The sequence below is a fragment of the Chlamydotis macqueenii genome, chromosome 16 (genome assembly GCF_036417535.1).
Source record: "Chlamydotis macqueenii isolate bChlMac1 chromosome 16, bChlMac1.mat, whole genome shotgun sequence".
NCBI lineage: Eukaryota > Metazoa > Chordata > Aves > Otidiformes > Otididae > Chlamydotis > Chlamydotis macqueenii.
In genome coordinates this window covers 1,249,204-1,273,549 of record NC_141571.1, presented here as the reverse complement: position 1 = coordinate 1,273,549, position 24,346 = coordinate 1,249,204, and the positions used below count along the sequence as shown (strand labels likewise).

At 60.8% G+C, this 24,346-nt stretch overlaps 1 protein-coding gene across 5 annotated transcripts in view; it reads left to right on the top strand.

Moving 5' to 3' along the window:
- The first annotated feature begins 750 nt into the window (after positions 1 to 750).
- The window catches only part of EPB41L1 (erythrocyte membrane protein band 4.1 like 1), a 63,289-nt gene continuing 39,693 nt past the window's right edge, over positions 751 to 24,346 (top strand). For all 5 annotated transcript variants that reach the window (XM_086760929.1, XM_086760926.1, XM_086760928.1 and 2 more), the window contains exons 1-2: positions 751 to 871; positions 10,335 to 10,384. The gene's annotated coding sequence lies outside the window, so the exon portion shown is untranslated. The remainder of the gene's footprint in view (positions 872 to 10,334; positions 10,385 to 24,346) is intronic.

The window sequence follows — 24,346 nt, the reverse complement described above, 5'->3', positions numbered from 1 at the left end:
GGTGCATCCATGTTGTGCATGCAGTGCATCCCTGCGTCCAGTGCATGCATGCTGTGCATCCAATGCATGCATGTACCCAGCGCATCCATGCACCCAAAGCATCCCTGCACCTGGTGCATCACTGCAGCCAGTATGTCCATGCTGTGCATCCGTGAACCTCGTGCGTTTCTGCACCTGGTGCATCCATGCTGTGTATCCACTGCATCCATGCATCCATGTACCCAACGCACCTCTGCACCCGGTGCATGCACACAGCCAGTGCATCCCTGCAGCCAGAGCATCTATGCTGTGCATGCACTGCATCCATGCAGCTGGTGCATCCATGCAGACAGTGCATCCCTGGCACCCAGCGCATCCCTGCCGTGGGTGCACGCGCGTGTGTGGAGCAGCTGCCCCCTGCTCCACCTGCACTCCCGCAGGGGGCCGCTGGCCCTGACGCTCCCGATGCACCGGTCGGGTCACCGGAAGGCGCGGATCTCTCGGGGCCGCCTCACGGGTGACACCCCGCACGCCGCGCCCTGGGGCCGCGCGTGGGCAGCCCGGGACCCCCCCGCGAAGGCCCGGTCGCCCCTTGGCGCTGCGGCCCCGGCCCGGCGCCCCGCAGGGGGGGCCGCGGCGGCTCCAGGGGCCGGGCAGGCGCGGGGCTCCCGCAGCCCGCGGCGCGGCCCCCGTGGGCGCCTCCAACGCAGGCGCGGGGCGGGGCGCTGCGGAGGGGGAGCGGCCGCTTCCCGCCCCCCGCCGCGCCCTCGCCGCACGGCGGGCAGGGCGAGGCGCGGGCACGGGCGCGGGAACGGGCGCAGGCAGGGGCGGGCGGCGGCGCGGGGCCGCGCCCGGAGACCTCGGCGGAGCGGAGCGGAGCGGGGGAGCCGAGGTGAGCGCCGGGGAGAGCGGGGGGGATCCGGGGGGTTGCGGGGGGGGGGGTGGTCGGGCGGCCCCAGGTGCGCGGCTGCGGGGCACTGGGCAGGGTTCTCCAGACCGGGCCCCGCGGCGCAGAGGTGGGGGCAGCGCATCCCGCACACGGTGCGGGGCGGGATGCGGAGGGCGCGGCTCCCTGCGGGGCCCAGCCCGGGGAGTGGGGGGCGGGGGACACACACGGGACGGGGCAGACCAGGCTCCCCGCCCGCGAAGGAGCGGAACGCGGGGAGGCAGCAGGCGGGTGGGATCCCCGCAGCGACCCCGAGTTGCGGGTTGCCGTGACGGCGTTGAGGCGCGGGGCTGGGCTTGCAGGGAGACCGGTCGCACTGGAGGGAGGAGGCGCAGGGAGCCCGCAGCGGCTTGGAGCGGCTCCCCGCATTTTTCTGCGGCTGGTTTTGGAGTGGCGTCATCTGGCAGGCGGGGGGCTCCGCGTATCCCGGAGCTCAGCGGTTTCTCCCCGGACCGGTTACCCGGGAGATGGGACCGGGGGGACCTGCGGGGCCCCCTTCTCTGCCCCATTTCTGCACAAACCACGCTTTTCCCTCGCAGCTTCCGCAGCGGCATTGTTTCCCTCCAGCTTTCGGGATGCTGCGGTGGGGACCCTTCTGCGGGCGAACAATGGCCCGGGCGCGCGGCGGAGCGTTCCCGCCGGCTGCGGCCCTCGCCGGTGTGCGGGGACGCCCGACCACCCTGGCTGCGCTGCCGCGGGCGAGGTGCGGCCTCTCCAGCATCCCTGGAGAAACCAGCGCGCGCAGCCGGCTCCTTCCCGCGCTTCGCTGCCGCTGTCCCTCCAGCTTTCTCGTGCTGGGCTTGTCCACAACGATTTTTTTCCTTCCCGACCACCGGAGATGTGGAAGGCGCGCTGTTACCGAGATCTGCTCCTCGGGCCTGCCTGGCAGATCTCCGCGTCCTTTGTGGCCTGCGGAAGGACTCTGCATGCGTCCCATCCTTTGGCCGTGGCTGTGCGGGCCGGAGAGCCGTCCTGGTGGCCTTCGATTCCTGCCCTTGTTGCTGTCGAGCAAGTTTGGAGCTGAGGGAAGGCTGGCTTTGGGCTGTCACCCTCGCAAGAAGGGAATGACTTTTTAACTGTATTTCGGGTAGGCGTGGGGCCTGCCTGCGGAGGCCTCCCCGGTGCTCAGAGCCCTGCTCTCCATGAGGACCCCGCTCTTTGCTGCGTGCAGAGGTGCAGAGTGCGTTCTGGAAGCTGTGGCAGACCCTGGCTGTCGTAGCGTATGGTGGGTCCACAACCACCCTCTTCCTCCCAGAGTGTCCCCTCCTTACGCAGGGGTAACCTCCGTGTTAGATGTCAAAGGACCACGACGTCCCCATCCCTTTGGGGGGGTGCAAGCCGCCTCCCTGCCCGCAGCCCCAGCATTTACCTCCCCTCTCCTTCCTGCGCTGGCCTTGTGCTGCGTTGGGTGCTTTAGCCGCAGCTTCCGACGGTGAGGCAGTCCTTACGCCAGGCAGGAGCGCGGGCAGCAGGGCCCCGGGCGAGGGTGCGGGGCATCCCAGCGGGCGCAACGCAGCTCCGGGTCAGCTGCAGAGCCCATGCGTTTGTGCTGACGGCGGTCTGGCTTTGCCCGCAGCTGGCGTGTTCTTCCTCTGCTGCTTTGGTTGCCTGTTGATGTTGGAGCCAGAACTGTCCAGAATTTGTATTTTTACTGATTTTTGAGAAATCAGCGCTTTTCCAAAACTCTGAGGGGATATGCTTTGTTTTGGAGGAAGCTTCTATAAAAGGTTTTTGAAGTCCAATGCATTTCTGGTCAAAGAACGTGAGTGTAGAAGAGAGTCTCTGTACCTGGCATGCTGAGGGTGAAGGTTTTGGTGCCTTTCCTGCCCGGTGCAGGCATGGGGCTTGCTGGGCCCCCTTTCCTGGGCTGCTGCTGTGGTTGCCACCACCACAGCAACCTTCCAGGGTCAGTGTCTTCTGGCACGTGGTTTATGGGTGGCCAGGAGAGGTGGCTTGGTCAGCTGAAGAAGCCACTGCGGTGTAGAACAGGGAAAATCTTAAAAATCAATTTTCTTCCCCCAGGCAGTTGAGCTCCCAGTGAAGCTCTGGGTGATGACCTTGGTCCTGGTGAGGAGCTGGATCTCTCACTGGTTTACAGAATAACCCTTCACGGTTCCCGCTGGCAGCACCGAGTCCTCGTCCCGTGCGTAACTCCGGTGTCACTCTGTGTTGCCCACGTTCCTCCTCGCTCTAGCTCTGCTCATCTCAAGCATTGCTAGAGGAGGTTTTCAGAGACAGACAGACAGACCAGTCAGGTGCCTGATTAATTTTGTCCCTAAAAAAGAAATCTTTCCTGTAGCTAATTAGGGCTTCTAAATTGGGAAGTCGCAGAGAGTGACCAGTCGGTTAAAGGGCAGGGGGTGGGCTTGGCTGTTCCCGGGCTTGCTCTGAGTTTCCTGCCCAGTCTCCCAGACATCACTTGAGTGTCCTTTGCCTCAATTTTCTTTGGCTATGGACTGGGGATGTTTCCCGGCCGCCTTGGGCGCAGGGCTGCAGCGCCTGAGTGACAGCTGGGGTACCGGCGGGGAAGCGAGCGTGTGCGAGGAGAGGGGCTGAGTACGGGCTTCAGCTTCGCGGCAGATCAGCGTGGGCGTCTGTAAGGCCTGCGTTTGGCTCTGTAGTAGACTTTCGTGCGGTGCCTGTCACTTGGAGGTCTGAGCTGAGTCTGAAGCTCTGTTTTAAGCGTAGATGCAAAAGAAGGAACACGAATCGGCGGAGGTTCCTGAGTCCCCAGTTTCTGGCAGCTCCTGTGCAGGAAGGCTTGTGCAGCCACAGATACGCGGCTCTCATACGGCATCTGAAAATGTGCTCGCGCTGAGCTGTGACAGTGATGGCTGCGTGGCTTATTGTTCTCATTAGAGCAGTCGGGTGGCTCTGAGTCAGCAGGTTTGGATTTGTCACAGCCGGGGCAACTGCGCCGGGGAGCCCTGTGAGGTTCTGCGGTGCCGAGCGGAGGGCTGGTCCTGGCTGTCTCCTCCGGCGTGGGGACATTGGGGTTGGACCCTGGGCTCACGCTTGCTGTCGGCTCGAGCCTGGAAGGAGCTGTAGGTATCTGTGGGAGCTGGAGGCCTGTCTCCTTTGGGAACTCCTTCCCAGCACCTGCTCTGTGCTGTTTGGGTCTGTAATGCTCAGCGTCACTGCCGCCGGTGAGGCAGCTTTCGAGCGGACTAGCCTTTCTCACGCATGTCACCTCATCTGGATTACAGGAGATGGGAAGCGTGGTGGGAGGAGACCATCTTCGATGGGGACATGTTGCAGTATTTCCTTGTGGCTGCAGATCCATCTTTCCTCTTCTCCCAGCCCTTGGGTGGAAGTGTCTGGGTTGTCCAGGACCTAAGTGCGCCTTAAAGGGAAGGGGAGGAGATTTGGGCAGCCATGGAAGCAGTGGCTGCCTCTGCAGCAGCCCTCCCGTCCGCAGAGCGTGCCCCTGGTGCAGAGCGGGACGTTGGGCCCAGGCCCCGTGGGTGTCCCTTGGTTTGGATGACAGTTGCTCCAGGGAGACGCATAGTGCATGGACACACACGTACGGAGAGCTGCTGGGCCGAGCTTTGGCAGGGTTTGCTCTCCTTGCGCTGGACGGGGAGCTGTGGGGCTGTGTGGGAGGGGGGGCCAGCTCACAGCCCGAGGTGGGTGGTTTGGTATGGATACTTCACGTCTGCTTGTCCCCGTGCGCAGCTGAGGGTGCTCGGAAGTGAAGCTGGGGATTAGTCAGTGCCCTGCCTACTGTGCGTGCACGCTCCTCTGCATGCTCGTGCACGCTCCCAGCTTTACCCTCGCTAGCAGACAGAGCCTTAAAATCTGGATCATAGCACTCTGCGAGAGGAATTTCCTTCCATCCTCTGCTGATGGTCCATCCCTTGCCCCCCGAAAGGCAACACTAGCTCCCCTGGGGCTTAGCAGTGCCCCGGCCGGGCCTGCCCCGTGCGGAGCTGCTGCGGCTGCCAGTGGCTGGGGCTGGGTGAGCAGCATCCCGGGTTGGGTGCGATCACAGCGCAGAGCCCGGGCTGACCCTGTCGTGCTCCAAACACGAGACAAGCAAGGCTGAAGCTGCAGATCTGTGGTTGCCAGCAGTTTTACTGGGGCACCTGGGCCTCTTTGTGGAGATGAACTGTGGGAGCAGCTCGGCACCTGCCCCAGCGCCCTTTCGGAAACCAGCCCTCTGCCTGCCGGCTGTGACAGGACCCCGTGGCCCACTCCCCGGGCTCTGCTGTCCCTGCCCCTGCTGTCCCATCGGTCCCCAAGCTTGGTGCTCCTTTGGGAGATATCGGCGCTGAGGTGGAAGCCAGGACCAGGTGCAGACCCCATCCTGCCTTTGGGGTGACCCTGAGGGAAGGATTCGGAGCGCCGCCGGGTTCCAGCCGCTGGCTCACCCACTGCCGGGGCCCCGCTCGCCGCCTGGCAGTGGAGCAGGGATGTGTGCCAGTGTCCTTCCCCGAGTATCAGATGGAGAGGAAAACACAGGGTGGAGTCATCTTGCACACAAAGGAAATGTTGAGGTATCGGTTCTGCCTCCCGTGGATTTTTTAGGTGGCTAGAGAAGGATTAAACAGGGTCCTAACACATTCACAGCCCCCTTCCCACCTCATTTTCCTGTGAATCCGTTGCTGTTGTGGTATCTTTCAGAAGATATTTTTAGCTTTGCCTTTTTTTTTTTTTTTTCCCCCTCTCCTTGTATCAGGCTTTTTGAAGGGACCCACGTTTCTATGGGAGAACAGAACGAGCCATTTCACGAGACATTTTGTTACGGGCAGAAGGGCCGGGAAATCTGATTGTGCGTTTTACGTGACGCGTTCCCCTTTGTGAGCCGCTAATCACGCTCGCTGGGGCGAGCACCAGCAGAAAGCCGTCCTGGCCGGGCCAGAGGCAGGTGGGTACCCGGGCAGGCTGCGGGGTGGAGCGGGGGATGAGCCCCTGGCGTCCTCCTGCTGCCCGTCCTCACCGGAGGGGCTGCAGTGCAGGGAGGGGGCCTGCAGGTTTTTCTCCTTCGTGGTGCTCTGGGGGAAGCAGGACCCCTGTGCGTGAGAGAAGCAATGAAATGTTCCAGTGTGCAGTGTTGATGGGGCTGCAGGAGCTCCTGCTGAGCATAGGATGGCACGGCACCTGACAAAGCTTTGGGTCTCGGCTTTGCTGGCGATGAGAGGGACGTGGCAAAGGTCTCAAAGTGGGAGAGGGGTACTGCGTTGAGGCCTAAGCGGGGGTCATGCAGCTGGGGCTGCTGCTCGCTATGGGAAAGCGCAATTCTTGGCAAAGATACAAACTCAACATTGATGGTGAACTTTTGGGTGGGAAAATTCTAGATTGAATTCTCAGCAGTGTTGCTTTTTAGGAGACTGACTGCGAGTCCTGATGGATGAAGGTCCTGCAGAGTCAGCTGGCTAGAGCAAGAGAATCCTCCCTTGAGGTCTGCTCTGACTCTGGGTACATGCATGCCTACGTGAGTCAGGGGCAGGGCGACCTGGAAGGCCCGTGGTGGTGTGGTCCATGGCCATCTCCTGCTGAGCACTGGCTGGGCTGTTCCTGCTCCCTTCTGGTGAGACCCCTTCTGCAGCACTGCATCCAGCTCTGGAGCCCCCAACATCAGAAGGATGTGGAGCTGTTGGAGAGGGTCCAGAGGAGGCCACGCAGATGATGAGAGGGCTGGAGCAGCTCTGCTGTGAGGCCAGGCTGAGAGAGCTGGGGCTGTTGAGCCTGGAGAAGAGGAGGCTCCGGGGAGACCTTATAGTGGCTCCCAGTGCTGCAGGGAAGATGGGGAGAGACTGTTCAGCAGGGCCTGGTGTGACAGGATGAGGGGTGATGGGTTTAAAATAGAGGGAGGCAGATTCACACTGGACATAAGGAAAAAATGACACTGAGGGTGGTGGAACCCTGGCCCAGGTTGCCCAGAGAGGCGGTGGATGCCCCATCCCTGGAACCATTCCAGGCCAGGTTGGCTGGGGCTCTGAGCAACCTGATCTGGTTGGAGATGTCCCTGCTTCTGGCAGGGGGTTGGAGTGGGTGGGCTTTGAAGGTCCCTTCCAACCCAAACCCCTCTGTGATTCTACGATTCTGGGCTCGCAGGAGCTGATGTGTCCCAGCGCAGGGTGGAGCTGTGCACAGCTGCACCTCTGGGTCAGGCTTTGTGCCCTGGGGCCACTGCGCTGCCCTGCCCTGTTTATGTCCCTGCTGTGGTGGACGTGAGAAGAGGACAGCATGAATCCTTGTCCCCTTCCTTGCCCTTCGTTGGACCCGTCAGAATTTCTGCAATGCGCCAGCCTAGACTGGTGGGATCTGAGCTTGGCGTGTGGCTCCCTCCTCACCGCAGCCGGCCACGCTGGCTAGGACCTGCCCTTGCATGGCCCAAAGCCTTCGTCTGGCTGCTGCTGGTGTCTCGGCGCCTGCTTCTATGGCCAGCGCTTGCGCTCACCCCGTCAGCGCCAGGCCGGATGGTTGTGGTGACGATGCTGTGACAATGTGGGTCACTGGGCTGTCTCCAGCCCGGGGCACTGTCTGCGGCTGCGGTGGTGTAGGCACCGGCCTGGCGCCGGGGAGAGCTGCGTGGCAGGAGGTTGCCATGTGCTCTAGGATGGGTTTTGCCAGCAGGAGCTTCTGGGGAGCCGCGTGTTTGCAGGCAGAAGTGACAGGGTTAGGGGAGGGTCTTGCTCCTGCTGCCTGTGTTCTCAGAGCACTTCATTAGTATGATACTAATTGATGCAGTAGCTCAGATCCCAAAACGTCTATCGCTCGGGGTCTGCTGCGGTGCAGCCAGCCCCCGTGAATGCTGCTTCCCGTAGCAGAAGAGGAGAAGCGGGGATGGTTGGTGGCTGACAGAGAGCACAGGGGCTTTGTTTGGCAGCGTTAATGCAGGAGATTGGGGAGTGTTGCATGCCGCTGCCTTGCCTTTGGTGGCTGCATCCTCCCTCGGAGAAGGACCGCGGTGAGCTCCAGCCTGGTGAGCCCCAGGTCCCGGGGCTGCTGGTGCGATGCCCCTTCTTCTGTCGAAAGCTGGCTGCTCTCGTGCCTGGCTCTACGTATGTGTGCCTGTCTCCGCTGTGTGTCTGTTGACTCACCCTTCAGCTGGGACAGGAGAAAGCTGAGCATACGGGGCCCCTACAGAAATCGCTGGGCTTGGCAGAACAGGAGCAGGGCCACAGGGGCTGCGCCTAAGAAGGGACAGAGCCCCATGGATCCCCGCGGCTTTGTGCGACCGTCTGTGGGTGGGAGCAGGAGCTGCTGGTGTTGGAGTCCGTTCCCCAGATCAGCTCGGGTGGTTGGGGCACCTGTGTGTCCTGCCGCTGGGAGAGGGCAGAGCCCTTCTCCTGGTGGGGCCCTTTCTCTCCCTTGGCTCGTGAGCCTCTGGGCAGCAACATCTGCACAGGAGGACGGGGCAGGTGAAGGAGGGGGAGATGTTGTGGGATGGAGAGGTGTGGGCACATAATTAATGGCATGGGACAGCAGCCTCCATGTGCCAGTGGCATCCCTTGGCCCGTGTTGCATCCCCGCCCTGCTCCGCACACAGTGAGGCAGCTGAGCGGTAAAGCCAGTCTACATGGTGGCTGCAAAGGAAAATGTCCTTGGTGGGAAGGGGTGTACGAGAGTGTGCCCTGCACCAGTGTGCGATGACATCCTGCTTGTGCCTCCCCTCATAGAACCATTGTTCGGTTGGAAAAGACCTCCAAGATGATCAAGTCCAACCATCAACCCAACACCACCATGTCCACTAAACCGTGTCCTGAAGTGCCACCTCTACATGTTCTTTGAACACCTCCAGGAATGGTGACTCCACCACTTCCCTGGGCAGGCTGGTCCAGTGCCTGACCACTCTCTCAGTGAAGAAGTGTTTCCTGATATCCAATCTAAACCTCCCCTGCCACAACTTGAGGCCATTTCCTCTCATCCTGTCACAAATTACTTGGGAGAAGAGACCAACACCCACCTCCCTACACCCTCCTGTCAGGCAGTTGTAGAGAGCAATGGGGTCTCCCCTCAGCTTCCTCTGCTCCAGACGGAACAATCCCAGTTCCCTCAGCTGCTCCCCATCAGACTGGTGCTCCAGACCCCTCACCAGCTTCATTGCCCTTCTCTGGATGCACTCCAGCAACTCAATGTTTTTCTCATAGTGAGGGCCCCAAAACTCAGCACAATTTTATGTTCAGCCCTGTCATGTGACAGCAGCAGCGGGCTGGGACAGGGCCGCGCACGCTGTAACTCCCTCCTCTTTCCGTATCTCTCATGCAAATCATCTGGGGGTGCAGTTTCTCCCTGCTCAACGGTGATTTTGTTTCCTTGGAGGTGCCGAAGCTCCCGACCTTATTGCAAAAGGTTTTCTGCCTGGGGGACAGCGGGGGTCCTGTCCTTGTCCGGAGGGAACGGCCAGAGTCCCACACGGTAGCTGCCCGGCCGTGGATCAGTCGCTGATCAGTCGGGGCCTCCGTCCAAACGCAAAGTGGAGCAGCTTTTGTGCCCCGAGCAAGCTCTTGGGAATGCTGCTGTGGGTCGGTGTAGCGCAGGGCGAGCCGTGTCGGGCTACGCGCGGCTGGTGTTTGCTTGCAGAGAGTGAAAGGCTTTTGCTGAGGCTGTGGGAGAGTTGGGCGCTTTGTGTAGGTGGGTCACCCTGCCTGCTTTGCTTCCGTGCTGGTGGCAGGGTGGCCCTTGCCTGGCGAAGGTGTGTTTGAAAATTAACCCTTGGGAAAGCAGAAGGTGAGGCTGTGCTTCCTCCTCCGTGTCACTGTAGTGTCTGTGGGGCAGGTGTTCCTCCGTTAGATGCGGTTGTCATCTAAAAAGTAGCCCTGAAAACGCCGTTGCAGGATTTGGGCTTTTCCTGTTAAACCTGGTGATTTTACTCCTGGTGTGCCAGCGCTGCCGGTCACCCTGGGACGAGGGAGTGGGGCTGGCTCCCATGGGCCCTGCACCGCCGACCCGTGTCCTCGTCCGGGTACGAGACCTGCTGAGCAGATGTTGCCCTTGGCGTTGCCGCAGGGCCCGCACCGGGGGGCAGAGGGACGGTGACAAGGGGGTGGCACAGATGGCCCTGAAAAGAGAACTTGGGCAGTGGCCGGCCGCGCCAGCCGGGAGGGTATCTGTTTCGCTTCTCGGAGGTGTGTTGGTTCTGCGGCACTGCCTGTAGTAAATATTTGCTTTTATCACTCAAACGAGCAGAGCTGGCTCGCAGCGCGCGCAGCGGGCAGCCTGGCTGCCTGAGAAGGTGCTGGTTTTCACATCAGTCTCTCTGAGAGTAAAACGTCTAACGTAATGTGGAGCTGGCATTCTCAGCGAGCCGATTTGTGTGGAGTTCAAATGCAGCACTCGAGCCGTGTGGGCACCATCTTGTGATGAAGTGCCTGGCTAGCGTCCTTCCGTGTGCTCGCCACCGTCTCTGGGAAGGTTTTTTTTTTTCTTTCCTTTTTAACCAAATCTGATTTCTTCTTTGCAGGTTGTGCACTGTGCCCGAGCAGAGAGCCGAGAGCAGCCCCTGGAAGCAGCGTGAGTTTATCCTGAAGGCTTTTATTCTCCTTCCCAGATCCCACATGAGGCTGAGTGGGTTTTGTAGCGTAGAAGGGGTTGCTCAGCCCGGGGCCGGTGCTGCAGGGAGGCTCGTCTGCCAGAAACCCCCAGCAGGACTGGGAATGTGGCTGCCACCACCACAGCACAAAACTGCGGGGCTTGGGCTTGTTCTGGCTTTCCTTAGGTGTTGGGATTTTTTCCCAGTTTAGTTAGGAGGTGGGTAACAGCTGTTGTGCCAATGGAAAAGCTCCTACCGGCTGCCCCAGTCTTGGCCCGCTGACGGAGCGATGCTGGGGCGTCACGCTCGGTGCTGAGTTTCCGTGTCCTCTTTTGTGCAGAGGATTTGAGGAGGGCGGCCTGTTTGCAAACCGGCCGTTGGGTTTTGTTGGGTGTGGATCGGAGCCTGGGTGTTGGGCAGGGCTGGCCCGAGGCGTGTCCCAGGGAGCCTGGGAGCGAAGGACGGGAGAGGACAGCAATAGGTCTGAGCTGCAGAATTAAATTGCTGGGATGCCTGAAAGAGTCAAGGGCTTGTGGTCCAGGCCTTCTCAGAGACCCTGGGGTCCCTCCGTCTCGATGGGCTGCTCTGCTGCGGGGAGGTGAGGCTGGCTCTGAACGGGGCAGCTCGTTACTTCTTATGAGTGATTTCTCTCCAGTGATGCTATAGGACCGTCCCTCCAGAAGGGCTCTTTGCGGGTCCAGCAAGATGCCAGCTCTGCTCGTGTCCGGGAGCACGTGTCTGTAGGGAAAGCAAGGACAATGACAGAGTTTCTTGTCCCATCTCTGTATGCTGAAGAGTTTGGGTGCTGGAAGACCACTTTTGGAATTGATGGGGGCAGAGGTGCAGGCCCCACTTCAGCGGTGGGTTGCATGTGACCCTGCGTCACTGTGTGCCTCGGTTTCCCTCCAGCGTGGGGCAGGGTGTCTGTGTGGTTCAGCGCTGGGGCTCTGCGCGAGGATGGCTACCTGGGCAGTCAGGTACTGGCCACCACCGGCGCGGAGCGTTTGGCTCCTGGGCGCTGCCTGGCAGGAAGCGTGGGGGTCGGTGGCCCGGATTGGGGTGTCTCTGGATTCACATTTCCTGCTTTTGGTTGCATCTCGTGAGCCAGCACTGGGGGCTTGGAGAGGCACTTGCGCAGCAGCACTGGGTTGTGGCTGTGCGCTCCAGCCAGGCTTGCCAAGCCGTGTGCCGGTCGCCTGCGGGTCCCGGCTTCCTGGCCAGTCTGAGCAAGCAAAGCCTTGCCAGCACAGCCTGGGCCAGCTGCCACTTTGTCCCAAGGGAGGTGTCCCCCCACCTCCGGAAGGTTCGGTGACACTCCCGTCACAGCGCAGTGGTGCTGGCGGTGAGCTGCTCATTTCTCTGTATTTCTACAGCTCCCTCGCAGCTGATGCAATATCCTCCCTCCTGGATGTCGTGAGGGTGTGCTGCTGGGGATTGGTAGGGAGGGTGAAGGGAGAGGACTGGGAGCTTGCTTGGAGGAGATCGTCATCTGTCAGTTGGACTGGATCGTTGTAGGTCCCTTCCAACTGAACTACTCAGTCCTCCTCGGAAGTGGTGCACAAGACATGACCATTACCTTGGGGCAAATGGCAAGTGGTAGCCACTGCGTTAGACCCTAAACAGGGCTCTTCTGGGGCTGCGGGTGAGAGGACGATGGCTGTTGGCGGAGAGCTTGGGCCTTCCTTTGCGACAAAGGAGAAGATGGAAGAAGGCAGAGCTGAGCCTGTGCCTGAGCTGGGCTCCCTTCGGTGGCTCCCCAGCTGTGGGTGCTCCCTGGTGATGGGTGGTCCCCACGGCTTGCAGCACCCCTGCCTGCTTCTGGTGTGTGTCTGAGGTGCCTCGCTGGTGCTGCGCAGCGGTCGGCCGCGGGGCATATCTGCAGCTGGGGGAACTGGGTTCAAAGGGTGCTGGTTGTTACCGTAACAGCCTTTGGCTCAGCCTCCCTCCCTTGGCTGCACCAGAACGGCTGTGGGCTCCACGCCGACGCCATCCCTGCGTGATGGCTGGAGTAGGAGGGGAGGGATGGCTGCAGCTCTGGGGTCCCAGTGTCTCCCTGGAGACCCCGGACCCCGCCTGGGCTGGTTGCTTCATTTGGCCATGGCACCTCTTGGGCAGCCCCTTCCGCATCTGGAAATGCGCGCAGGGGCCAGCAGGGCACGGCCAGCCCCGGCTCCCAGGCAGAGCCCCCTGCGCTGTGTGCACCGAGATGGTTTTGCCCCCGAACTCTGCTCTAATGCTGCAGAGCGCAGAGCAGCACAGAGCGGCTGCTGAGGTCCTTCCCCAGCACCCGGGGCAGGATTAGCAATTTGTTACAGGAACGGGCCCAGGACCCTGCCCCTTTCCCCTGAGAAGCGCCCTTGGACTGGTTTTTGGTTAGGAGGGTGACAGTGTTCTTTCCTCCCTGCCCTTCATGTGCTGCAGCGGTGGGGCCCTGGCTGGGTGGGCAGCGCTGGCGGCACTGCTGCGGGGCGGGCGTTCGAGCGGCGGGTGTCCCAGGCAGTGCCGTGCCTGCTGCCCCCGCCCTGGCTCGGGGCGGCTGGTGCACTTTCCTCTTGATTTGGGGCCCATCCTCGCTGCGAGACGTGCCTTGGTCAGTGAAGCGTGCTCCCTGCCGTCCCAGCTGCTGTGGCCTGGGCAGGTTTTCGCTGTGTGGCAACGCGCGCCCTGAAGGCTGGTGGAGCTGCCAGCTCCCGCAAACTCAGCTTGGGACAGGGCTGGCTTCTGGCCCAACACCCTGCTTGCTTTGGCTGGTGCTTTTAACCTCTTCGGCATCACGGCGGGTAGGAGCTGGGCCATCCTACAGCCCTGGGGAGCGGGGATGCGCACCTGTCCCTGAACCCCTCTGCCTGGCCATTGCCCAAGAGCCGTGCTGGGGCTGGGACCTTGCCCCACCTTTGATGTGCGCCGTCTACGTGGGCGGCAGGAGATGGAGCTTTCCCTGGAAGATGCAGCTTCGCTGCTCCGATGGCCGTGCGCTCGCCTGGGTCCTTGGCAGGTCTCAGCGGGGCAGGGGGCTCTGTTCCCGTGTGAGGTACCACCCTCACCACTGGTTTTGGCCAAGGGTGTGAAGGGTTGGGATGAGCTCCTGCCTTGCTGAAGTGGTGATCCCACCGGGGCTGGGTGGGAAGGAAGAGCTGTCTGTTCTCAGATCCCTGTGGAGGAGGACTGGCCGCCTGGGACTGGCGTTTCAGCAGCTTTCGTGGGACAGCAGGGCCCAAGGGATGCGAAGCCACAGGCAGCGTCTGAGCAGGTGCAGCGTGGCCTGGGGATCTGCGGGACTTGCTGCTCCCAGGGGTGGGTGCGGAGCTGGACCGTGTGCAGGAGAGCACCGGGACCTGGCGTGGATATGCTCCGGGGCATCGTGTTCCCACAGATGGGAGCTGGTGGTGGCACCTCTCTGAGCTTCTTCCAGCCCAGCTCCTCCACAGCCCTTGCTGCTCTCCTTTATTCTGGGACAGAGGCTTTTGATTTTCCTTTCTTGGCTTTCCTCCTTGGTGCTGAAGGGGTTAAATATGTTCTGGGTTCTGGGCCACTTCCCATCCTCAGCAGCTACAAGAGCAGGTGCTGAGAGCTGCAGGTGCTGGGCTCGCCTGTGCCCCAGGCCATGTTCCTTCTGTGGGGCTGGGTGTTGGGTGCGTGCCATGTCTGCGTGCAGCGTCTCAGCCTGCTGAGAGGGTCCTCAGCGTGGCTGGTGTTTTTTCTGCTGTGACATTGCTCAGGGACTTCTGGAAAGGGCCAGTTCTTCATCAAACCGTAGCTGTCCTGCAACTCAGGTCTTGGCTTGCGTCCTTCCCCACCCACAAAGAAGGCAGGACGCTTGGTAGGGCAATGGGGGAGCTGGTGAGGCACTGGAGGGAGCTTTGCAGTGTGGTGAGGAGGTTTCAGAGCCTCTAAGGCCACCAGACGTGCTGGATGGAGCGTGAGATTGGGTCTCCTCGCCACTGGTGTCACCTGGAGGATGCTCATCCTGCTCCCATGCGCACGTCATGACTCAGGCCGTTCAAGGCAGCCGGCATTGAGGCAGCATCCGACATTCCACATGCAGCTGCTGCACAGGTCCAGCTTTCCTCCAGCCGAAAGCCCGGTGACACCCAGTAAACCCCATGGCAGGGGTGGCCAGGGGCTGAGAGGGAGCGCTGCCTCGTGACCCCGTGATGCTTCTTGTTCCTCAGCACAAGGTTACGTTTGAAGGATGAGTTTTGAATGGAAGGGGCAGGAGGGCGAGGGAAGGAGAGGGCTGCCATAACCCTGCTCTGGCTGTTGCTGCACGAGACCGTGCAGCTGCAAGTAAGACGGTGCTGGTACCCAGGTTGCCGGGGAGACACAGAGGTTCGGACGGACGGATGCTGTGGCCCTGCTGGGCACATTGCTGTCCCACCCCTTCGCTGCCACCAGTGACAGCCCCAGTGTCCATCCCTGGTGCTGCTGTGGGGAACGCGGTACTGTGCTGCCTTGTCCAGAGGGGCTCTGGTGATGGAGCCCCACGCCAGTGGCTCCTGGTGGCTGCGGCTGCACCGGCGCCCTGGATGGATGATCTGAAGTCAGGGCGGCTCGGGAGAGACGGACGCCCATGCTCCAGGCCATCTCTGAGTGGGTCCCTTGTGCCGGCCTGGGTGCAGTAATGCTGGTCGGGGGTGAGAAGCTGTCTGGGGTGACAGGTGGCCTTGCTGCTGCTCGGCTCATCCACCCGGTGACCTCCTGGACGCCAGTTTCTCCCTTGGGTTGTGCCATGGTGGGGCCAGCTCGGCTGCAGCGATGGGGTTCCTGCTCCCTGCGCTCAGGCTGGCTGCAGCACCCTCCTGTGCCGGGAGCAGGCTTCTGTGCCTCTGGTGCCTGGATTGGGACCTTCCTGTCTGAGCATGGAGCAGGAGGCACTGGAGATTCCCACGGGCTCTGGCCACCTTGGGGCTCTGCCCTTGGGTGCAGTGGGGAGAAGAGGCTTCATTCAGGTTTGCTTTTTTATTCCCCTTTATTTATTTTATTCCCCCCCCACCAACCTCCTCCAGCCCTTCCTTCTGTTGTCATTTAATTGTCCAAGTTCCCTGAATACCCGTCACCTGCCTGGGGGTGGAATTTAAGACACATCAAAGCTAGATGAGCTTCTGCAGACGCTAAGCGCACATCCTCTGGGAGCTGGAGAGATTAAACAGGAGAGAAAAACAACTGCTCAGGATTGTCCAGGAGGTAAAATGGAAGGGCTGGGGGAGAGTAGGGAAAACCAGCAATCTTTGCTTACTGGGAAATGTCTGCCTGGCATGGAGGGTCCGTCTCTGGGGTGAGGGCTGGAGGGCGCTGGGTGGGGGAGCTCCAGGCTGGAGCGTTCTGCGGAGGGTGCTGGGGGTCTCCGTGCAGCTCTCCCAGTTTTGACCCCGACATGGGTTGGTACAGCCGTTCGTCGGGATTGTATCTGTGCATCGTGGAAATGACACTGATTCCTGCCAGCCCCCCGGCAGGGCTGGCATCTGGGCACGTGGAGGTGGAGGAGCGGTGCCAGGGCTGGAAAGGGTTAAAATTGAGGGGCAAACTTGGTGTCATCCCTGGTCTGGATTCCTGTGTGTGGTCTGCGGGGTCTGCAGGCACAGGGTGGGCAGAGGTGAGTCCAGGCAGCGCGAGTGGGCCTGCCCCCCCCAGCTCTCTGAGCCGTGTTAAACCTGCGTTCAGTGAAGAATGGAGGTTTTTTGTTTGTTTGTTTTAAAAACCTGTAGTAGTAGTCATTTTGTTGCATGAGGTATCTCCTTCCTGTACCTTAAAAAAAACCCAGCCCACCTAGGATATTCTACTCCCCTTCAGAGTAAAACCTTTGTTGTGGATGCTGCCGGGGAGCGAGCTGGGCGTGGGATGCCAGGCCACGCCAACCAGCAGCATCTCCCAGTGCCATCCAGCATGGCCCTGGGTGGGGCTGCCGGGGAAGGTGGGGACCTTTGGAGAGCAGCCTCTGGAGACCCTGCTGCAGGTACCTTGGGCTACTTCAGCGGACAGGGCCTCTGCCCGCTGCGGGGCTGGCACCCGGCGCCGAGCTGCACGGAGGCTGTTCCTGCAGGGCTGAGAGCTCATGGAAGGCTCTCGGCTTTTTTAACGAGACTTTGGGGCAGTGCGTTTGCAGTCGCATCGATTTCTTGCAGCGCTGATGATTAATGAGATTTTCAGGTGCCAAGTCGAGGGGAAAAGCGTGGTTTGCTCTCTAGCTCCGACCCATGAGAGGCTGGACCTCTGCTGGAGACACCAGTGCTGAGGATAGCCTTAGGAAGCCCAGAAGGTCTGTTTCCCAGCCTTGATTTTCCAGGGTTAATACAGCAATGTCCTGCTCCTCTCTCCAGCCAGCTAACCTGTCTTCACTCAGAAGTGAGACGAACAGCACAAATTGCAGGCGGTGTCCAGGAAGACGTTTGCGAGAACATTTCCCTTCCTTGAGCTCCAGCTCCTGCCTGTTTCACTTACTGGTCAGCTGCTTTGCTTCCTGTGAACTGGAAGCATTTTCTTCCTTGCAAAAGGATTTTGGGATGTTTGGAGGGATTTCCCCCAAGTACGTTGGCCTCTGTCAGCTGGGAAGCAACAGCGATGCTGAGGCTTGTGATTTGCCCTTTGCAGCTTGGGGACTTGCTAGGAGGGAGCCAGGCTGTGGAGGATGACGCTGAGCAGAGCACGGGGAGGGGGCTCGGACGCGTCGGTGTCCTGGGGAGATGCTGAGGGTCGGTGCTGAGGGAGATGCTCGTTCCCAGTCAGCCGGGCTGGCTGTTTGAGGTGGGCTCGGAGGGCATGAAGTGGTTTCCTTTTCTCCTTTTCCTTCCCCTCTCTAGCATTTAGCGGCTTCTGGAGGCAGCAGCTGGAGAGGGAGTGGGAGGTCTGTCTCACCTCAAAGCGCTGCTCCCTCTCCTGCAGGGCTCAGGTCCGGGGCAAGGCTGGGGGCTGGAACATGGGGGCCCGAAGGGGTGCAGGGACAGATTGCAGCGGAGCACGTCCCGGCACAGCCAGGCTGCGGGGCTTCAGTGGGAAGGGGGAAGCAGGCGGGTACCGAATGGATGTTTCTGGTCTCACCTCTGCTGCTGGAGCCGTTGCAGCAGAGCTGGTGCTGCTGGCAGGGAGGAGCGGGTGAGGTGGCTCCTGCGGGATGCTGGTCGCTAAGCAACGACAGAGGTGGAGCTTTCTGGGTACCATCCCCAGCGCTGTCTGCTCTCCTCTCCAGCAGCGCAGCAGGAAGTCCTGCCGGCTGCACCACGCTGTCCTGGGGCAGAAGGGCACCCCAGGGCGTCTCTGGGCATCACTGAACCCTGATTTCGGGTTCCTCTGCCCGAATCACTGACACCCTCACCCTAGGGAAGGAAGTGCCTCGTTCGGTGGTGGCTGTGTGGGGACAGGGGCGGTCGGGGCAGTACAGGAAGGCTGGGTGGTGCAGAAGGGTTTGGGGAGGTGTCAGTGGCTGCACTGCTCGGGTGTCCGTACTCACGGTGGCCACAAGCCTGCCTGGGTAAGTGGTGGCCTTGGGTTCCTTTTCTTTACCTTGCCAAGGGTGGGGTTTTGTAAGGCACGTGGAGAGTCTTTGGATGAAGTGATATCCTGCAGCGTGGGAGGGAGCTGTGGCAGTGACTTGGGGGCTGGATGATGGGGAGGTCGCTCTAGGTGGTGGCTTAAACCCTTCGATGCACCCACAGGGCTGGTTTGCCACGCGCCGTCGTGTCGGAGGGTGCTGGGTGCTGAATGTTGAGCAACCCACTTTCTCCGCTGCCCTGTCTGTAGTGCTCCTGCCCCCAGCCGTGCTTCATGCCGGACCTTTGCTGGAAGGGCTTAATGCCCTGGGTGCGCTGTCGTATCGTAAATCTGCTGGCTCCCCGCTGCTGGTGCGCTCTGAGCTCTGCTGACGGTGCACGCCTGCCTTTTAGAAGGTATGCATTTGCCTGGAAGAGGCACATTCTGGGCTTTACAGGGCTGCCTGACGCGGCAGAGGGACAAGCCGAGCAGCCTTTGGTTTAGCGAAAAGCCTTAATGAACCTCCTGCGGCTCTTTCCTGGAGCAGCGGGCGGGATGCGGGTGGGATGCGGGCGGGATGTGGGCGGGATGCGGGTGGGATGTGGGCGGGATGCGGGTGGGATGCGGGCAGCCAGCCGAGGGCGATGCTGGTGGCCGTAGGGTTTCTGGCCCAGGGGCACCTGGTTTGTCGCTGGATCTTGGTGTGAGGATCTGTCCTCGCTGTGCCCTTTGCTCGCAGCATCTGAGCTGCCAGGCGCTCCATCCTGCGCTCCTGGGCCTCAGGGAGCAGGCAGAGCAAACCCGGGGACGAGGGGTGGCTGGGGCGCCGTCTGCACGAGCTCTTTCCTCTCACTGATGGATAGCGTCTGGGCTGCGCTTTCATCTGGAGGAACACAGGGTGTTTGTGCAAGGGCTGAGTCACCGCTCTGCTGACCCACCGGTGAGAGATCTTCGTTTGCATGTTAATGACGGTACATGGAAGTTGGCCTCCTAAGCTGTCTGCTGCAAGAGTCACAGCAATTTTTTGCTGAACTTATTTATTCAGCTGGGAGGTGTCACTCGGAGGGGTAGGAGTGAACCCTTGTTTAGAATGGCCCGAAATTGCTCAGGATTTGCAAAAGGGCCGTGTGCCGCCGCGTGCGGTGGGAGCAGGGCAGCAGGGAGGAGGATGAGCTATGAGCTACTTTTGTCTCCTGGCAGCCTTGGAGGAGGAGGCGCCTCAGCTCTGTCCCTCTCCCCGGAACGCAGCAGGGGTCATGCTCCTCTTCCCTGATTTTTCCTGGTGCCAAAAGGGCTGGGGCCGGAGCATGGAGGGAGCAAGCTGGACGGAGGGTTTGGTCTCTGGGAGCAGACTCTGCCCCGGCTGCGAGACACGATGGGTTGCATCGCTGCCTAACTCAAGGCTGGCTTGGGGGACAGCTGTGCCCTCTGACTGTGAACTCGGTGGCTTCTTAACTTTGCTTATTTTTTTTCCCCTAACTTTCTCATGATTCATTTTTTACCCATGGCACGATGCCTTTGGAGCCACAGGGGAGCTGAGCCCAGCTTCCAGAGTGAAATAAGCCCAGGCTGTGTTATTAACCCTGGTGCCAGGGTGGGCAGCAGATCGCTGCCCGCTTCCCGAAGGCCATGCCGGTGGGGGACCGTGCGCTCCGTGGTGGGGGAGGCACTGTGCTGCCTGTCAGCTGTGTTTGCAGAAGCCCAGCGTCCTGCTCTGGGGTCAGATGTCTCTGCGTTGCCTGGCTCCCGCATGATGAGCGAGCAGATGTCCGGGCTCTTGGCAACTGCTGACATCATATAAATACATAATTGCCCAGACACAGGTTCAACACATGTCAATTAAGTCAGAGCTTGCTGCAGGAGAGCGCCTTTGCCAGCCCCGCTCAGAGAGGCGGGAGAGCCCCATGCCGTGGGTGGATCCACGCGGTGGATCCCAAAGCGTGTGGAGGTGTTAGACGGGGTCACTGCCCTCACATGGGCGTGTTGCCATAGGATCATCTCGTCCTTGCTGCCTTTACTCTCATATTCTTCCCCACTTGACCCGCTTCATCCCTTGGCAGCTCCAGCCTGGCTGTCGTGCGCCCTGTCGATGAAGAGCCACCCTCCGCTTCTCATTGTGGTATTCGGCAGCTGCTTCAGCCCTGGGTTTGACTCCGCTTCCTCAGCTCAGCATCCCTCAGAAGCTCCAGGTTGGGTCAGCGGTTGCAGAGCACCCCGACTCAACAGCCCAGGCTGCCATGCTTCCTTGACTCTAAAGCAACCACCTCTCCTGACAAAAGCGTCTGTACTGGCCGTCACAGCCCTACATTGATTTACGGCCCGTTGATAGGGCAGACTTGGGCCTGTCTTCAGGAGGGGACTGGTCCAGACAGCCTTGGTGAGACCTTCCTGCCCTCCGTCGCCAGGCAGGCTCTGGTCTGGACCTGCCGGACCAGCTGGAGGGGCAGGAGCCGACGTGTCCCCGCGGTGTGACTGGGAGCAGCCTCTTCTGGTTCGCTGGTGGGGATAGATCTCCTCCTCCAGCAACCTCAGACCTTGTTGCTTTTCCCTCCCTGAGCGCAGGGGCGGCGGCAGGGCCGTGTCCTCCTGGTGCGGTGCTGTTGTCTGGTGGGCCAGCCTTGGTCTGGTTAGCAGGGCAAGGCAGCAGAACTCAGCTGGGCCGGGGCGAGGTCTGCTCACAGGCTGGTCAGAAAGGCATCTGAGGGGAAGGGGGAACGCTCACGCCATCCTTCATGTTCCTCGTGCGACCTGCTTGAGCTCGCACTGTCCTGCTGGGCAGGAGAACATCGTGCTGTGCTGGTCTGGCATCTTCTTCCCAAATGCTCCTGGCAAGTGGGTGGGAGGGAGCAGGCTTGGAGGTGATGGGAAAAGGGTGAGTTATGGGCAACGTGGCCGTGAGACACGTGTGTCCAGCGACGTGGGTGGACGCGTGGTGCAAGGCTCGGGGGCGGACGGAGAGACCGTGCCTGCAAACACCTCGTGGTTGCAGGGCGGACTGGACGATGGACATGGCAGTGGCAGGGGATGGGTGAGCAATAAAGCTTCTCCCTGCGCCCCGCTGCCCTGCCGCTTCTGCAGCGACTGAGCCCTGCGCGCGGGGTGCCTGGGGCACGGTGCCCGCACTCCTGTGCTTTGGCCCCTGCCCGTTGTCTGCCTGCCAGGCAGAGGAGCCGGATTGTGCAAACTAGGGGATGCCTTTAGTGTGAGGCGAAGGGGAAACTGCTTTGTGGTAGATGGAGAACATCAGAAGAGGTTCTGATTGCCTGGGAAAAGACTCGGATGCTGAAACATCCGTCTGTGTGACCGATCACAGAAAGAGAGAGAAAATAGCGGGACATGAGGAGGGAACGTGGAGAGGGGGCTTGAGACAAGTGAGCAAGCATGAGGGGTCTTAGAAAGCTGTGGTTACGCACCAGATGGCAAACCTCAGTGCTGCGAGCGCAAAGCCTCGCTGTCCTGGCTAACAGGGATCTGCAGGAGACCAGAGGTGAACCCCGACGTCCATCCAGCCACTGTCAGCAAGAGCATGTGGACCCTCACGGCACAGCCCAGACACTGATGGCAGGAGGAGGAACCGAAGTGGTTCTGGTTTGGACCTGGCAGCACTCGGTGCCGTTGCCCGTGCCTCTGCCAGCTGTTTTCTGCTCTTTCAGGCTCGAGCAGAGCGGAGCCCTGGGGCTGGTCCTGCAGGGACCTCCCTGGCTTTGCCGTGGCTCCACGGCTCTGTGGACTGCTGCTCTCTGAGGGCCTGTGGATCGTCTCTGTGAGGGACCGAGGCAGACCTGAGGATGCCCTTTCCCATCGAGGTGGCCGCAGGTCCTGCTGGTTGAGTGGTGGCCGCAGGGCCTTGCTGTCCCTGGGCTGAGTGAGCTGCCACGAGCGTTGCCTTCTCCGTGCAGGGCCGAGCTGCCACCGACACCGGCTGTCTGCGGGGCTGCTCCCATGGAGGGGTCACGGTGGCCTGGGGGTGGTGGGGAGCTGCAGAGCTTGAAAGAGCGGAAGGGCAGAAGGAGCTCTGCCCTGGCTCCTTGGGACAGGGACAACCACAGCCCAAAACGACAGGGATGCCAGAGGACACCTCTCTGATAGGATGAGGATAAAGCCCTGGCACAGGGAGAGGAGTTTCCACCACAGGAGACCATTAAAGGCTTGTTGGGCCAGTATGGACGGAGCTGCTCCCCGTGTTGAGCCGAGTGGGGTTAAATTAACTCTTGAAGCATCCTCTCCCCGTTGCGGCAGGGGGCTGCTGCAGCCCCTGGGGCTCGCAGAGGTGGTGTGGGCGCCTGAAGCAGGGCGGTCGGCTATCGGGGGCGAGCTCGCAGGAGGCTGCGGGGACCAGGGCTCCCGCGTCAGCCGCATCTGGAGCCTCACCTCTGTGAGTCAGCGTTTCACTGCCGATGATTCACAGCGGCACTGCAAGACAGCCACGGGCTGGCGCAGGGCTGAAATTAATTGTCTGGAAGGAGGGCAGCGCGAGAGCAGGGAGAGAAGATGTTTTCGCTCATCTTATCAGCGTTTCCCAAGCCTGGCTGCGAGGTACGCCAGCACCGAGCTGGAGCTGTGCGCTGCCTGCAAAGGGAGCTCCACCTTTCCCTCCCTTCCCTGGCAGCAGCCGGGGTGCGGGGTTTGGTGCCCTGGCACCTTGGCGAGGTGGTGGCTGCATCCAGCTGTCCTTGTCCCAACCCCGGAGCATGGTCCCCTGCTCGGCTGCGCCTCCTGACCTGCTGCTTCAGGCGCAGGCAGCCCCTGCCCTCCCGCCACCTCCCTCCTCTCCGTGCCCGCACGGGGAGCATCTCCGGTCCCTGCAGACCCGCTGCAGGGCTCCTTGCTGAGCAGGTGTTGCTGTAATTTGGATTAAAAGTGGGGGTCACCTGCCTCCCTTTTCCTGGTGAGCCCCAGCACATCTGGCAGGGCTGTAAATCCATTGCGCTATTCTGAACCAGCTCAAGGATGATGGAGGAGTACCGTTGTTATGCTTCAAAAATATTATTTGGGCATCTTTCCGTGTCCTGTCTGGGCTCGGATACCCTCAGCCGGAGATGTGAACTGTGGGAGCTGCCTGTGGGCTCAGCCCCCTCGTTGGTGCTGCAGCTCACCGCGGGGTCGGAGGCTGACGTGCACGCGTGTCCGAGTCAGTGCTTCCCGGCCTCTGATCTTCTTCTGGAGGATTTGCAGACCTGTCACCCTGCAGCAAGCTGAAGCCTGATGACAGTGGGGTTGGTTTTTTTTTCGGTTGCATTTTGCAAGTCATTGAGGAGTTTTCCGTTTTTCCCCGGTTTGGGTGTCTGTCATGCCCAGGCACTTGGATGCCAAAGGACAAATTCTGCCCAGCTCCATGCTGCTGCTTGCAAATCCCTACTGAAGTGAGACCAGTGAAGTATTTTCTCAGCAAAGTGGAGTCGGAGCTGGGTAAGAAAGGTTGTTCAAGGCCGTGAACCTCTTGCCATCCGTCCCCACTGAGGCGGCCATTTGAAGGCTGTTTTCTGCGGTGGGGCAGCTTGACAGGGGGTGTCCGGCCGTCTGCGCCGCCATCCTTCCCAGCGCCTCTGACCCAGGCTCCTGGTTGCTATTTCTGGCTCCTGCGCAGCCCTGTGACTTGTTTGAGCTCCTTTGACACCTTGTTGGTCCTTTCACATATCTGTGAAACACTTCACAGCATGGAAATTTCCAAGGTACGGTTTTCACCGCAGCAGCTGGAATCCAGCTATGCCGCGCGTGTATTTTAGGACGCGGGTGCAGGAGCAGGCACTGCAGTGCCAGTTGCTGCGGGTATGGCTGGGGACCGTCACGGTGGCTTTGGGACTCGGACCTTCTGAAGTGGTGGTGCACGGCGATGGTGCTGCGTTGATGTATGCAATACATACATTATTTATACATCCTGAATATAAAACAGGCAGGGAAAGCAGCCCAGGCGGAGCAAATTGTGGCTGAAAGACAAGCAGGGGATGGATAAAGGGTGTCAAGCAGGAGGGAATCAGAGTGAATCTGATCCTGGGAACTGGTGGTCTGACGCGTGGGCAAAGCCGAGGCCGGGCTGGGAGGAGATGGCGTCCCAGCTCCTGGGAGATGTGACCTGGTGGGGACCTGATGGGAGAGGAGAGGGGAGCTGGGAGCACGTGGAGCACGATCTGGGTGTGGTGCTCCCCGCAATGGGTGCCTACCCAAGACCCGGATCTAACCAGCACATCTCCTGGTGAGCTTTGCATTAGATCTGGGGGTACCCAGGGGGGTCTTCAGGGACCCTGGGCACTGGGACACTGCCCCAGACAAGCTGGAAACCATGAGGATGGGCAGGAGTGAGCCTCCCAGTGCGGGAGGCCCACCCAATGAGCAGGGCACTGCACTGTCCCACAGGACACGGGGACATGGCGCAGCGTGTCCTGCCCTCCAGGGTGGCGGGAGGCAGGAGGTGGCAGGAGAGGGGTCTGAGTTGAGTTGGGGTGCACCCTGTAGTGCAGTTGCAGTCCTGGGGCAGGACC